We start from the raw sequence: 16,792 nt of genomic DNA, 5'->3' as shown, positions 1-16,792 counted from the left end.
CACACACACACACACACACACAGAATGAGAGGGACTAGCCCCCACTATGACTGGCTTTGAAGACGGATAAAAGGAGGCTGTCCATAAATACCATGCAGAAAACTGCACCTGACATAGGGAAGAAATCCTCCTCTTACTCCCTCACCAATAAACCATGAAGGTCTCCCCATTCAGTAGTCAAATGACTTAGAAAATCCTACTTGTTGACTTGTGGGTGAACTGTCTGGATTACCTATGGTTCTTAACATTTTAAAGTTTTAAAAATTCTTCAGTAATAAAATGAATTATTATCCCCAATTCACACTTCATCATATTCAGTATTCGAATTTTAATGAAGCCAAAGATCAATGTGACGGTATACATTCTGTGCTAGGAATCTCCATCACCTTGTCACACTGGGGTGACAACATGATATCTTGCAAATGAGGTCGCTGAGACCCAAAGATGTTTTAAAAAACTTAAGCTTTTAAATGTCAGACCTCTGAGTCACAGAAATCTCCTCTCAAGTCTAGGGGTCTTCACACTTCCACCCTGCAGCAGAACAGCCTAAAAGTGAATTAATGACAATAAAACAACCACATGTGAGCATTTCCCATCTAACTCAGCACCTAGAGCCTGGAAACAAGGACAACCACAATGAAAATCATAGAGTAACCATGTGACTTGGGGGGTTAAACCTATTGCAAATCAATACCAGGTTTAGTCTTTGTTTTCAGAGCAATGCCTTCTTCATTATAATCATTTTATTGGAATAGCAGTTAGATTTCAAAGATCAATAAGTACCCAAGGCACTTTATTATTATTAATTAGTAATTATTCATTCATTATTAATAAAGGGATAGCCAGAACTCAGATATCCTCTACTCCCTGAATTGACTTAGACCTGCAGAATGAATCTTCATAAACAGTTGGTGGTACAGGGAACAAAGATGGTTCTAAATTGAGTTTGCTAATATTTCAGGCAGTCATCAAGAGATATTGTCCCAACATGTCTAATTTAAGGGCATCAGATCTTCACTGGGAGATTGACTATATAGAAGGAAAGTGGCCAGACCATAGAGGACAAGAGAAAGCCACAACCGTTGGTTATGTAGTCCAACCAAAGCACAAGTTCTACAGTAGTCAAGCCAGATTAGCAAGGAATTGGCCCTTTACTGTCAACTTCTCTAGCTTTTGTCTGCTCTTGCCACTCAGAACCAACCAGAGAAAGACCCAAATACTCTGCAAACCAATCCTATAAGATACTCACTGTTGGCTGGCTGGCCTCCAGCTTCCACATGCCAGCTTCTCCAATGGACACACACTAGAAGCTTTCTCCTTATTTTCCACTGTAAATCTTCCAGTCCCCTAACTGCCAGATAAAAGGGATATGGGGTCATTCCCTACCCAGGAAAGGCACTGAATAAACAGATACACACACATATGTATATATATATATATATGTATATATATATGTATATATGTATATATATGGTACATACTGTCTATTGTTTCAACTAAGTCCAGCTTGTGGCTGGCTCTCTCTACTTGTGGCTTTTGAGTGCATAATAATGTGGTAAACCATGTTGAGTAGGTCTAAATTCTGCTTTCTTTTCTTTTTTTGTGGGGGAGAGGGTCCAGTTGTGGGGCCTAAACTCTGGGCCTGGGCACTGTCCCTCAGCTCTTCAGCTCAAGGCTAGCGCTCTACCACTTGAGCCACAGCGCCACTTCCGTTTTTTTTTTTCTTTTTGCTTATGTGGTGCTGAGGAATCGAATGCAGGTCCTCATGCATGCAAGGCAAGCACTCTACCACTGAGCCACCTTCCCAGCCCCCAAATTCTGCTTTCTTTATGCTGAATTGCTTGGTTATTTATTCTGCTTGATAACCAGCTTATTTACTACCACCACCACCACCACCCTTTTTTTAAAACTTAGAGCCTGAGGAGTGTCCCATAGTTTTTAGCTCACGGCTGGTACTCTTCCACTCCAGCCACATCTCTATTTCTGGCTCTGTGTGTGTGTGTGTGTGTGTGTGTGTGTGTGTGTGTGTTTGTCTATGTCTGTGTCTGTGGTTCATTGGAGATAAGAATGTCATGGACTTTCTTAACTGGGCTGACTTCAAACACCAATCCTTAGATCTCAACCTCCTGAATAGCTAGGATTGCAGGTGTGAACCATGGTGTCTGGCTTGGTTACCATTTGTTTGGCATGTTTTATGGAACAGGTCATTTCTTTTCATTGTTTTTGCTTTTGTGCTCTTTTAAAAAATATTTGAGCAGCTCACACCTGTAATCCTAGCTATTCAGGAGGCTGAGATATAAAGATCGAGGTTCAAAGCCAGCCTGGGCTGGCTTTAATTGGGGATTCTTTTTTTTTTTTTGGGTCCAGTCGTGGGGCCTGAACTCTGGGCCTGAGTGCTGTCCCTCAGCTCTTCAGCTCAAGGCTAGCGCTCTACCACTTGAGCCACAGCGCCACTTCCGTTTTTTTTTTTCTTTTTGCTTATGTGGTGCTGAGGAATCGAACCCAGGGCCTCAGGCATGCAAGGCAAGCGCTCTACCACTGAGCCAACTTCCCAGCCCCAAATTGGGGATTCTTATCCCCAATTAAACACCAGAAAACCAGAAATGGTGCTGTGGCTCAAGTAGCAGAGTGCTCACCTTCAGCTGAAGAGCTCAGGGATAGTGCCCAGGCCCAGAGTTCCAGCCCCATGACCAAAAAAAAAAAAAGTGTTATATTCTGTAAAAAGAGGAAAAAAGTAGAACATAGCCATAGTCCTTATTAGATTATTCTTAGGTTAAATTTATTTATGGGATGATGTTAATTTACAAAATATCTTTGATAAATAAAGGCAAGATATTTAAAACACTATGGTTTTCTAGGTGGATTTCTTTTTTTCTGCTTGTTTTGTTTTATTACAGATAGAATCCAGAACCTTGTGCATGCTAGGCAATTATTCTACCACTTGAGTTACATCCCCTGCCCTCTTTTGCTTTTAATCTGTTTTTCAGAACAAGTTTCATGCTAACTTTGCCTGATCTGGCCTTAAACATCAATCCTCCTACTTCTGCCTTCAAAGTAACTGGGATTTCAGGTTTACACACTATGCCCAGCCCTGCTTGGTGAATCTTAAATTGTAAAGTTTCTTCTTCTTGCAGAAGTTTTTTTTTCCCTTGTTGCATTTGCTGCTTTTTCAGCTTTGATCTCTAAGCACTTCCTTTGGTTTTTATCTTCTGAACTCATGATTAGCCAACACTTCTCCAATAATAGTTCTTTCCCTTGCTCCTTTGGAATTTGTGAATGGTAAAAGTCAGCTGGATTGTCAACAATGGTCCCTCCCAAGTAGTACTTATAGAAGCCATCTCTGTTATTTTTCTTCTAAAACTTTTTGGAAGGTTCATTACTAGCCTAGTTTTTGAGTCAATTTCCCAGGCTGGTGAGTTGATGGTTCTCTAGGTCAGTAACCATTCAGATACCTTGTTGCGCATCACCAATAAATGTAGGTTCTTCTGTCTTATCTGGCTTAATTTGAAGGGGAGGAGGATGTCCTAGGAGCTTGGCTTGTTAGAGAGAAAACATTCTCTGTCTTTCTGCCTACTAGGGAGCACAGATTGTTGAGTCTACATTCCAAAGTGACAGTTATCGGGATGGGGCCCAAGACACAAAGTATACAAACATTACTTTCCACCAATGGCTGCCAGCTCCCTTAAGCTTATCTAGGTCTAAATCCTTTCCTCCTCCAGGAACATCTACTTACTATTCTTTTCATCACAATACTAATTCTTGTAACTCCTTTCTAAATGTATGACTTTACCAAGGATCATTTGGACACTCAATGGCTACACTGAGGAAGCACTGGCTTGAGCAATATTGGACATTTGAGAGAAATCTTAGTTAGGGAAGGAAAGATATTTTCTCAGGTCCAATGGTCAATAATTTTTATTGGTATGTAGGGGCCTCTAAACAAAATTTGGATTCAGCAATTGCTTCACTAAAGCACTATTTGGTCAAAACTAATGCAAAACTTTACAAACTTAAACAATAATAAAAACTAGGCTTGTGCCTCTAACTGGCCTCCTGCTCCTTGTTCTCAATTGCTTGGCCATTATCCAACTCCCCTTCTTATCCCTTGTCCTTTTATCATACTCCTTCTTCGCCAAGAGAGAATCCTCTGTCTTCATCAGATACCCCAGCAGCCCCCTCCCCCAGAAAGTCTCCTAATACCTAAAGATATCAATTTCTTCTACCAATCAATTTGGTCCCTCATCCATTATGCAGCAAAGTAAATTTTAAAACTTGGATCTGAGCTGAATTAAGAGTTATAATTAAGGACTTCCCTGAATACCAACAGACTGTTTGTAGAGGAATTCGGAATTATTATGCATATGACCTGGACGCTTATGACCCCAGCATTCCCTGAGCCAGATCAAATTATACACATGTGGGTCAGAAACTCAAATGCAGAATCCTGGGTAGTAAAAGTGATTGGACTAATCCAGGAAGGTTTCTAGAAAATTCCTCTTTCTATAGTAAACCAAGAATTAAAAAAAAAAATGACCCCCCCCCAAAAGTTGGAGAAAGTCTCCTACTTGCTATACCTGAAACATTCCCATTAGAACCAATTGGAGCCAGGTGCCAGTGGCTTATGCTTGTAATCCTAGCTACTCAGGAGGCTGAGATCTGAGGATCAAGGTTCAAAGCCGCCCGGGCAGGAAAGTCCATGAGACACTTAGCTCCAATTAACCACCAGAAAACCAGAAAGTGGTGCTGTAGCTCAAGTGTTAGAGTGCTTGCCTTGAGCTGAAGAGCTCAGGGACATCACCCAAGCGCAAAATTCAAGCCCCGTGACGACAAAAAAAAAAAAAAAGAATCAATTGGAAAATAAACATGTGGAAAAAGTATGAGCATATATGATTGTGGAATAAGCTAGACTATACCTTCAACAACAACTGCATGCTAAAGAAGGTGTAACATCACCATGAATAATCTTGACAAATTCTTGAAGTTTGAATTCAATTTTATGGTAGCCATTATAAAACCATTAATGCTGGGCATTGGTGGCTCATATCTGTAATCCTAACTTCTCAGGAGGTTGAAATGTGAGGATTGTGGTTCAAAGCCAGTCAGGACAAAAAAGTCTATGATAATCTTAGCTCCAATTAACCACCAAAAAATCAGAAGTGAAGCGATGGCTCAAGTGGGAGAGTGCTAACCTTGAGCAAAAAAAGCTCAGGGACAGTGCTGAGGCCCTGAGTACAGGTTTCCCAACATTGTCACCAAAAACAAGCAAAAACCACACACACACACACACACACACACACACACACACACACGAAACATTACAGCAGGGCGCTGGTGTCTCATGCCTGAATTTTTAGCTACCCAGGAGTCACATCTGAGAATCTCAGTTTGAAATTAGCCCTGGCAGAAAAGTCCATAAGACTCTTGTCTCCAATTGACTAGCAAAATGCAGGGCTGGTAATATGGCTTAAGTGATAGAGCATCAACTGTGACCACCACCACCCCCAAAAAAAGGAGTGAGAATGAATGCAAGGCCCTGAGTTCAAGCCCCAGTATCTGCACAGAACAAACAAATAAGCAATCCCATTACTTACTATTGAATCATCCCTGACCAGGCTGCAAAGGTTTATCTTGCTTACTTTAGGGCAATCAATGTTGCTGCCATACTTGTCAGTGGCTCTGTTAAAACCGGTCTAGACTCCCTGCTTGCTTCACAACCCTTCCTGCAAGACAGCATTACTACTGAGTAGGAACATGGACAGGTTCATCAGTTAACTTCTGAGATTGTTTCTCTCTCCTACTCTTATGACTCCCTAGTATAGCACCTGGACCCTGAATTAATAAGAGAACCTCGTGATGGTCTTAAATCAATCAAGGAACATTCCTTCCTTCACTAAAATGTATTAGCTCCTACAAAGAACCCTGACCTAACAGTATTTATGTGTGATTTAAGACTAATACCTGTAATCCAGGCTATTCAGGAAGCTGAGATCTAAGCATCATGGTTTGAAGCCTGTTCAGTCAGGAAAGTCTGTGAGACTCTTATCTTCAATTAACCACCAAAAATCTGGAAGTAGAGCCGTGGCTCAATTAATAGAGCACTAGTCTTGGGAGAAAAAGGTCAGAGAGCCAGGCACCAATTGCTCATACCTATAATTCTAGCTACTCAGGAGGCTGAGATATGAAGATTGCAGTTCAAAGTCAGCCCAAGCAGGAAACTCTATAAGACTCTTATCTCCAGTTAACTACCAGAAACCCAGAAGCAGAGCCATGAGTCAAGTGGTAAAGTGATGGGACATTGCCCAGACCCTGAGTTCAAACCTCAGGACAGGAACAACAACAACAAAAGGGTTAGAGACAGCACTCAGACCCTGAGTTCAAGCCCCAGGACTGAAACTAAACTAAGCAAAAAAAGAAACCAGAGGCCAAAGTGAAGGGTTTTATGGTGTTCATGCTGAGTCTGCCACTCCAGGGCAGGCTTGTGACTCCTATCAAAGGCCACTCCATCCTGTTGAACCCCGCCCCTACCTCCTGGCTTGGTCATATCTGATGATTAACTACATCAGAACTTTAACCTCCTCTTGGGACTATCAGTTGTGCCTCACTACAGTGACATTTTTTTTTCATTTAAAATGATGCTGATCTAGACCAATCAGTGATTCCAGAGACCTTGTTATGGCACTTCAAAGTAAGCACGATTGTTTTTCTAGATCATGTGTGGTCTGGTAATGATGTAGTGCTTATTCCAAAAAGTCACTCAACTGTGGATTGACAGTAATTAAGGAATCTTTCAGACTTGGCTATCATCCACATGTATGTGGAATAATTGAGCACAGGACCAATCTCTAGCACCCTTACTTTTTCCTTCACCATATACCTTTGGTCAATGAATATGGCTATTCTTGAAAAAAAAGATCATTTCCTCTCAGTCACTTTTTGAGTCATTATCAAAGGAGCAGAGGATTCCATAGACCCATTTGGAAAATTCAGGGTTCCTTAGTGACTGACCACTCATATGCAGGATGTTTTTATCTGTTCCCAAATGGGAACCCTATGTTAGTCTGGCTTTAACACTTTCTGCATAGAAGCCTACACAGATCTAAAGGATCTAAAGGAGAAGAGCTAAAGTAAATTGTGGTTCAGCCACATGAATACTCTCATTGGGTTGATGTGACCTAGAGCATAAAGATTTGAGTATACTTCTTGTCTACCCTATATTAGACATATAGGCCCAAAGTAGAAGACATTTGGGGTGTCTGAGAATTTTATCAAAGCATGTCTGGCTGGATGCCGTGGTCTTACTACTCTAATCCTAGCTACTTAGAGTACTGAGTTTTGAGGATCACAGTTGGAAGCCAGCTTAGGCAGGAAAGAACATGAGACTTTTATCTCCAATTAACTACCAGAAAATCAGAAGTGGTGCAGTGGCTCAAAATGGTAAAGCATTAGCCTTGAGCAAAAATAGCTCAAGGACAGTACCCAGGCTTTGAGTTCAAGCCCCATGACAAATTTTTTTTTTAAATCACAGATTTTCTTGCCTGGGCCAGCTTTGAACTACTATCCTCAGAATTCAGCCTCCTGAGTAGCTAGGATTATAGGCATGTGCCACTACTGCCTGATAAATAATACTTTAAATTTGACTTTGAATCTAACATCCTTCCCACTATTTGGAATTGCCCACAATTCTCTTTGAGCCTAACACAACAACTTTTGGAAATGGCAGGGAATGGCCTGTTTCCATATTCCTAGGAAAACCACCTGCTAACATTTCTGGATGTCTTTTCTACTTCCCTTTTTTTTTTCTTTTTGGGCCAGTATGGGGCTTGGACTTAGAGTCTGGACACTACTTTAGCTTTAGCTTTTCTGCTCAAGGCTGGTGCTCTACCACTTGAGCCACAGCTCTACTTCCTCTATTCAGTTCTATAGTCATCCCTTAGTCATTCAAAAGATCAGATTTTGGCATATGACTGTAATCTCAGTACCTAGGAGGCTAAAGCAGGTGGATTATGAGTTCAAGGTTAGCATGAGCCACATAGTAAACCTTGGTCTCAAAAAATGGGGAGAGGAAAACTAAGAAACCAATCATTAAATGGACCAAGGAGCTAAGGAGAAACTTCATGGAAGAAGAGGTAAGAATGTCAAAGAAACACATGAGGAAATGCTCAACATCCCTGGCCATAAAGGAAATGAAAATAAAAACAACTTTGAGATTCAGTCTCATTCCAGTAAGACTGGCCCACATTGTGAACTCAAGCAACAACAAATGCCAGTAAGGTTGTGGGGAAAAGGAACCCATTGTTGGTGGGAATATAAACTAGTTACAACCACTCTAAACAGCAGTTTGGAGGTACCTCAAAAAACTAAGCATAGATCTTTCCTACGACCCAGCCATACCACTCCTGGGCATCTACCCAGAACATCACAAGCCAGAATACCATAAAGACACTTACACATCCATGTTCATTGCCACACTATTCACAATAGCCAAGTTATGGAAACAGCCTAGATGCCCAACTATAGATGAATGGATCAAAAAAAATATGGTACCTATACACAACAGAATTTCACACAGCCATTAGAAAGAATAATATTGTCATTTGTAGGGAAATGAAGGACCTAGAACAAATCATGCTAAGTGAGGTAAGCTAAGCTCAGAGAGACAAACAGCATGAGTTTTCTCTCATATGCCAAAGCTATTTCTAACATACACAGGGACATGATAATTGTACAGGTATCTAGGCATCCACTCACATTGAAACCAAAGGAGAATATTCATAGGAGAGGAATACAAAAAGCGCAATACCTCTGTGCCTTTGAGCATATAAAACTATTTATTGAGATGAACTCCAAGAAATGGAAACAAAAGGTTCTTTTTCATTTCTTTTTGTCTTGTTTGGGGGGGCATGGGTGGCACAGAAATGGAGGGACAAAGGGTGAATAAATGCAGCATTGGTAGTCACTAGACGCTATGTTGAAAATGAACTTGTGGATGAAGACAGGAGAGGAAAAACTGGGAGAGAGCAAGAGAAGAGGTAACATCCCAAAAGAGATGTACTCATTACCTGACATGAAAAAGTAGCCCCTCTGTACATCACTTTTATAATAACAATAAAAAATGCTAAGTGGAGGGAAGAGAGGTAGAGTAATACTTCTTGATTGGTTGTATGGACAAATTGGACTCATTGTCCTTATGTGGTTGTATGGACAAATTGGACTGATTGCCCTTATGTGGTCCTTCCAAAAATACTCACTCAGTCCACTGAATTGGGTACCCTAAGGCACACCAGCCCATGGGAGGTCACGTTAGATCTGTTCTGAACCTGTGCTCCCTGGCCGATATTGGAATCCTGTACTTCCTGTCTAAAAGCTTACCTTACAGGGCTGGAAAAAAATGTGCTGTCTGTGCCAAAACAGGACACTCTGTCTTCCAAGAGTGTTCATGATACAATCATCCAAGAAAAGATAGTTTGAAACAAAGATAGTCTGGAGCAACACTTAACTTATCTTTCTCCTCAAAACCTGTTGATAAGCCTCCAGGGTGGATGTAAGAGGCCTTTAAGTATTATCACAACACTACCACTGGGGGATGCAGTCCTCAGCTATCAGCACATATCACTTCAAAAACATTTTGCTGCCAGGTGCTGGTGGCTGATGCCTGTCAGAATCCTACTTAGGAGACTGAGATGTAAGGATCATAGCTCAAAGCCAGCTGGAGCAGGAAAGTCTGTGAAAGGACTAAGTGATTAGTGATAGCCTTGGCCTTGGATGGCTTTCAGGATGTCTTCAACTCACTGGCTAAGGTTGTCCTGGAGAACTGAATTGTCTAAAAGTCTTTCCTACAGACCAAGGCAGAGTCAGTGATACATCCTGTGATATTTGGATTCATGCCGTAGGCATGTGGAAAAGCCAATGCAACAGCTAAAGGAGACACTCATCTAAGAGTTTATGTAAGATAAACTCTGACGGTTGTGCACTTTGTTCATCCAGTTAGATCCAAGGTCTTTGGAGTCCTGATAATTTTAGTCCAACCAAGACTTTAAGAGACAAATTAAATGGACTTAGGTCAGGCAACTGTGAGTAAGCTTCATCAGAGTGCCCAACAGACTGGCAACCTTGTGGAGAATTCCTTTGTGGATCATTTGTACTTTTGTAAGTCCTGGGAGCAAGATCACTGATTGTCTTTGGTCCAAACTATCTTTTCAATTGTCTGGTAAGGTTTTTTTTCTTTTTGGCCAGTCCTGGGGCTTGAACTCAGGGCCTGGGCACTGTCCCCAAGCTTCATTTGCTCAAGGCTAGCGCTCTATCTCTTGAGCCACAGCACCACTACAGGCTTTTTTGTTGTTGTTTATGTGATATTGAGGCATGGAACCCAGGGCTTCATGCATGCTAGGCAAGCACTCTACCAGCACTCTACCACTAAGCCACATTCCTGGGTGCCCTGGTGAGTAAAAGACAGAGATAGTCTTCTGCATGCTTTCATACAATCTTTTAAGATAGCTATTGTTTCCTTCTAAGGCAAAATTTAAATAGGCTTACCGCTTATTATAAAAAATTCAGAAGTGCGTTACTTACCTTGACTCTTAGCTTGTCGGGGACGGTAACTGATTTGGGGTGCTGCTCCTGCTTCTGTCACCTTTGCCACCAAATCCACAGTCATCATGTGTGAATGCATCTCCATCCATGTTGGCCAGGTTGGTTTCCAGATTGGCAATGCCTGCTGGGAGCTCTACTGCCTGGAACACAGCAGCCTGATGGCCAGATGCCGAGGGATAAGACCATCAGGGGAGGAGATGACTCCTTCAACACCTTCTTCAGTGAGACAGGCACTGGCAAGCACCTGCCACCTGGAGCCCACAGTCACTGATGAAGTTCGAACTGGCACCTACTGTCAACTTTTCCACGCTGAGAAGCTCATCACAGGCAAGGAAGATGCTGCCAATAACTATGCCTGTGGACACTACACCATTGGCAAAGAGATCATTGACCTCGTCTTGGACCAGATCAGAAAGCTGGCTGACCAGTGCACATGGCTTCAGGGCTTCCTGGTCTTCCACAGCTTTGGTGGGGGAACTGGCTCTGGCTTCACCTCCCTGCTGATGGAGCGTCTCTCTGTGGACTATGGCAAGAAGTCCAAGCTGGAGTTCTCCATTTACCCCACCCCCCAGGTGTTCACAGCTGTAGTTGAGCCCTACAACTCTATGCTCACCACCCACACAAACCTGGAGCACTCTGTGCCTTCACAGTGGACAATGAGGCCATCTGTGACATCTGTCATAGAAACCTCGATATTGAGTGCCCAACCTACACTAACCTGAACCGCCTTATTAGCCAGATTGTGTCTTCCATCACAGCTTCCCTGACTTTGATGGGGCCCTGAAAGTTGACCTGACAGAATTCCAGACCAACCTGGTACCCTATCTCCGCATCCACTTCCCCCTGGCCACATATGCCCCTGTCATCTCTGCTGAGAAAGCCTACCATGAACAGCTTTCTGTAGCAGAGATCACCAATGCTTGCTTTGAGCCAGCCAACCAGATGGTGAAATGTGACCCTCGCCATGGTAAATACGTGGCCTGCTGCCTGCTGTACCGTGGTGATGTGGTTCCCAAAGTTGTCAATGCTGCCATCAAGACCAAGCGCAGCATCCAGTTTGTGGATTGGTGTCCCACTTGTTTCAAGATTGGCATCAATTACCAGCTTCCCACTGTGGTTCCTGGTGGAGACCTTGCCAAGGTGCAGCGCGCTGTGTGCATGCTGAGCAACACCACAGCCATTGCTGAGGCCTGGGCTCGCCTGGACCACAAGTTTGACCTGATGTATGCCAAGCGTGCCTTTGTCCACTGGTATGTGGGTGAGGGGATGGAGGAAGGAGAGTTTTCTGAGGCCTGTGAGGACATGGCTGCCCTAGAGAAGGATTATGAGGAGGTTGGTGTGGATTCTGTGGAAGGCGAGGTGAGGAAGGAGAGGAGTACTAATCACTCATTCCTTTGGCCCTGCAGCATGTCATGCTCCCAGAACTTCAGCTTCACCATCAGCTGGCAGTCACTAAAGTGTTTCTGGCCAGACTCTGTTCAACTGTGATCATGTCTGTCTTTTTCCATGTGTGTAAGGTTTTAATCCATTATGTCTCAAAAGTAAAGTCTTTAAGAAATTAAAAAAAAAAGATTCAGCTGCCCTAAACTTGGGTTCCTTCTCTATAATACCACCCAGTGAATGTTGAACCCTCTTTGTATAATTTGGTAGGCACTAGGTCTCAGAATATTGTTAGAAGGAAAAACAGAAGTTAGAGCACATCAGTATAAAATAGCAAGTGATGAGTTTCAAAATAGTTTAAAAATCATTTATAAAAAAACATCTGGGGTCTATAACAATCACATTTAAGTCCTAAGTGCATAATTAGGCTTTCTCTAAACAATTTATCCATGCTTTAGAAAAAATAATACATCAACTTAATTAGAAAGTGAGGATGGGGGGGGGGCGAGCGGGGAGTGTAGTCATGGAGATGGAAGGGCAGGGATGGTGGGGGAAAAACAAAGGAGGAGGCAACAATGCTTGATAAGAAATGTACTCATTACCTTGCTCATGTAATTGTAACCCCTCTCTATGGTGTTTTCACAATAAAAAACATATTTAAAAAAAGAAAATGAAGACAGTATTAAATGCATTATGTATTTCACCAATTATATATATATATATATGTATAAAAGTCGGGGTGGGGGGGGACTCAGGTAATAAAGACAAGAAACTGGGTACCAGTGGTTTATACCTGTAATTCTAGGTATTCAGAAGGCTAGGATTAGAGGATTCCATTTCAAAGCCAACCCCAAAAGGAAATTCCATGAGATTCCTGCTTCCAGAAAGATAACCACCAAAAGGCTAGAAATAGAGCTGTGGCTCTAGTGGTAGAGCACCAACCTTGGGGAGAAAAGCCAAGCAAGAGTGCAGGTCCTGAATTCAAGCGCGCGCGCGTGCGCGCACACACACACACACACACACACACACACAAAGAGACAAAGAAGGAAGTTGGCTGAAGTGTAACTATCTCAAAGCAGTGGGAATGAATTTATATTGTATAAAGAGAAATTCCTGGAAGCAAATGAATGAAGGCTAGCAAATGTGGGAAGAAAAGGGAAACTGCTATGTTCATACAAAAAGACTTCCAAGAGAAATACGGTTTGTTTTGTTTTTTGCACCATTGCAACTAAAAATAGAAGAGAAGAGCCTACAATAATTTTGCGAAGAGTTTACAACTATTATAAGAACACAGAACCTTAAGCAAGCTATAAAACAAAATGACCTGCTGGGAATGTGGCTCAGTGATAGGGTGCTTGCCTAGCATGCAGTACCACATAAACAGAAAAGGCTGGAAGTGGTACTGTGGTTCAAGTGGTAGAGTGCTAGCCTTGAGCAAAAAATGGCTCAGGGAGAGAGCCCAGGTCCAGAGTTCAAGCCCACGACCCCCCCCAAAGATATTTACTTACTTCATGAATACATGAAAATAAGCTGATATGGTGGCATTCTCATAGGGTCCCAGAACTTCAGAAGAGACTGGGTTATATAGTGAGATCCTACCTCAAGAAAAAAATTACCTTCAGAAAAACTTCATACTTCTTAGAAGTTGTCTCAGATTTCCTCGGTGGAAACCAAAGGCTGAGTATATGAAGATTTGACTTCTGACCTCAGAATAACCAGAGCCCACATACTGCTGCTGGCCTCATTTGCGTGGATGTGAACGTGTCAGCTGACCACAGCTGAGGCATTTTGATGAGAGTAGTTCCAGGCCATAGGAAAATATGTTCCCAAAGTGCAATGAGTAAGGTACGAATTCTGAATCAAGTGTGTTTCTGGTCTGTCTCTTAAGACATGTGCTTTGGGTTTGTTAAAAAAAAAACCACACAAAAAATGGTGCACATCCTCAGGGCCTTATATTTGTTAGGCCCATTCTCTACCACTTAGAGCCATGACCCTCGCTGATCAGGGGTTCTTCTCAACAGAAGGGAATACTGCAACAACATACCTTTAAGGAGGCATAGAATTCCTAAAAGGAGCAATATATATTTTCAAAGTACTTTGTTGTTGTTGTTGATGTTGGTTGTGGGGCTTGAACTCTGGGCCTGGGCGCTGTCCCTCAGCTCTTCAGCTCAAGGCAAGCAAACTAACACTTGAGCCACAGTGCCTACTTCTGGTTTTCTGGTGGTTTATTGGAGATAAGAGTCTCACAGACTTTTCCTGCCCAGGCTGGCTTTGGACTGTGATCCTCAGATCTCCGCCTCCTGAGTAGCTAGGATTACATGGGTAAGCCACCAATGCCCGGCTTCAAAGTACTTTTAAAATTGAAAAGTGTCTTACAAAATAAATGAATTTTATTATAATGAAATATTACTCATAATTATGACAAATATATAATAATATATTATCATATATGTGTTATAATGGTGAACTATTATTGACACTACTGCTATCATTACTCCTTTTTTTTTTTTGTCAGTACCAATGTTTCAACTCAGGGCCAGGCTTTTGTTTATTTGGCTAGTGCTCTACCACTTAACCCATACTCTAGCCCTGGTTTTTGCTAATTATTTAGATATGGAATCTTTCATACTTTTCTGCCCTGGCTGGCTTTGAACCTCAATCCCCTGGCTCTCAGTCTCGTGAGTGGCTTCAATATGCCTCTTACTTGCCTTGAAGAATGGGCAACGTGGCAGTCACCGTATCACTATATGATGAACTTGGGATCAGATTCTGTAGAAAAGGATAACGGAGATCTATCATGGTGTCTTAAACAAACAAGAGTTTCAAGCCAAAATAATGATTCATTTTTCTTATAAATTCTACAATAATACAGAATTACAGCTTTTAATTCAGACAAATAGTAGTTGTGTGATAGTGGGCAAGGTATTTTACCACTCTGAGTTTAGAGAGCCCCATAACCCAGGCTTGTGGTGAGTATCCCATTCCATCATGTGAAGTGTCTAGGCTCCCCTTGTGCTCTCCAATACTTTATTTTCTTGTAGGGAATATTGGGAGTAGTCAACTGGAGCTCAATGGCTTACTTTTTTATTTTTTATTTTGTCAGCTGTGGGGCTTGAACTCAGAGCCTGGGTGCTGTTCCTTAGCTCTTTAGCTCAAGACTAGCATTTTACCACTTGGAGCCCCAGAGCCACTTCTGGTTTTCTGGTGGCTAACTGGAGGTAATGGTCTCATGGAATTTCCTGCTGGAAAGGGCTGGCTTTGGACCTCGACCCTCAGATCTCAACCTGCTAAATAGCTATAGATGTAAACCACCCAGCTAATGTCCTGTATTTCTGTTCTCCCACCATTCAGCATGAAGTGCTCATGAGAAACAATGCTACTTTTCCATATTTGTGACAAGCAGGTATAAATTAGAGACAACAGGATAGAAGAATCTGGAGTTGTGTTTTTCTGTTGTATCATTAGGGAAAAAAGTAAAGCTTTATCCACTGATAAGGGCATCTAATTCACTCTATGTTAAGGAAGTGTGTTAAGTCTACAAAGCTGTTTTTACTGCTGCATTACTATCTCCATGCAGAATTCTGTATTAGACTCGTTGCTATAACAAATAGCCACAAATATAGTAGCTGAACTCAACACAAATGTATTCTCTTACAGTTTTGGAGATTACAAGTCTAAAATAGGTATATACGACTGCATTCCTTCTTGAGGCTCCAGATGAAACATACTCCTTTTCCAGTTTCAAAACAATCGTCATCTTTCTCAGTTTTGGGCCCCTGCACCATTCTGACCTCTGCTTCCATCTTGACAGCCCTGCTCATGCTCTTGTTCCCATTCTCTTGTATAATCACCCTTGTGATGAGTTGGACCCACTCAGACAATCCCGGGCAATCTCCCCATCTCTTCCTAATCCTTAATCACAACTGCAAAAGCCCTTAATTAAAACTTCAAAGTACCTTGTCATGCAAGGTAAAAATTGCATAAGATTTGGGAAATTAAGACATGGATGTTGTTAAGGGGATGTTGATTTACCATTCTGTTCCCCAGAGCCTATTCTACACATGAGGGACTTGAAACGTATTACGACATACTCTCAAGTTACTGTGCACCTTGAAAATCAGAATCCAGCTCCAAGTCTCAAGCCCAGATTAAATCATCTACCCCTTACCCAGAAGTACACAGTCCACCCTTCACCCACAAGCCCACACCACCACTTGATATGAATACATATGTTGTATTTGAAATACTGAGATTGCCCTGATTATGGTGACAACATTTGATATGAATCAACTGTGGATTTATTTGCTACATTGTCTTAAGTATTTATTATTTACTGTCTTTTAAGAAAAACTTAGGCTGGTTGCCAGTGCCTCATGCCTGTAATTCTAGCAACTCTGGAGGCTGAGGTCTGAGGATCAAGATTCAAAGCCAGCCTAGGCAGATTACCAAGCAAATTGAGAAGCCAATTAACAAGCAAAAAGCCCAGGAATGGAGGCATGGCTCAAGTGGTAGAGTGCCAGCTGTGAACGAAAAAGCCAAGCAAGAACACAAGGCCCTGAGTTCAAGCCCTTTCTGTTACCACCACAAAAACAAAGAAAGAAAGAAGAAATCGATGAAGATGTTTTACCACCATGGGAATGTGCAGGGCCAAGGAAACAAAAGCCTCAGTGATGGCTGGTTGTCTAACCACTAACTTTTCACCACTTACTTTTCTGTGTATGCTAGTCCTGCCTGGGGTTTGCATTCAGAGCCTGGGCACTGTCCCTGAGTTTTTGTGCTCAAGTTAGTGCTCTACCACTTGAACTGCAGCTCCACTTCTGGC

The 16,792-nt window shown here is 42.1% G+C and overlaps 1 pseudogene; it reads left to right on the top strand.

The window, feature by feature from the left end:
• The first annotated feature begins 10,640 nt into the window (after nt 1-10,640).
• On the top strand, nt 10,641-12,032 carry LOC105982869 (annotated as a pseudogene).
• The last annotated feature ends 4,760 nt before the right edge of the window (nt 12,033-16,792 follow it).

The sequence above is a fragment of the Dipodomys ordii genome, unplaced genomic scaffold, assembly GCF_000151885.1.
Source record: "Dipodomys ordii isolate 6190 unplaced genomic scaffold, Dord_2.0 Scaffold17, whole genome shotgun sequence".
NCBI lineage: Eukaryota > Metazoa > Chordata > Mammalia > Rodentia > Heteromyidae > Dipodomys > Dipodomys ordii.
The sequence above is the reverse complement of the archived record's forward strand: the minus strand, read 5'-3'. Positions and strand labels throughout refer to the sequence as shown.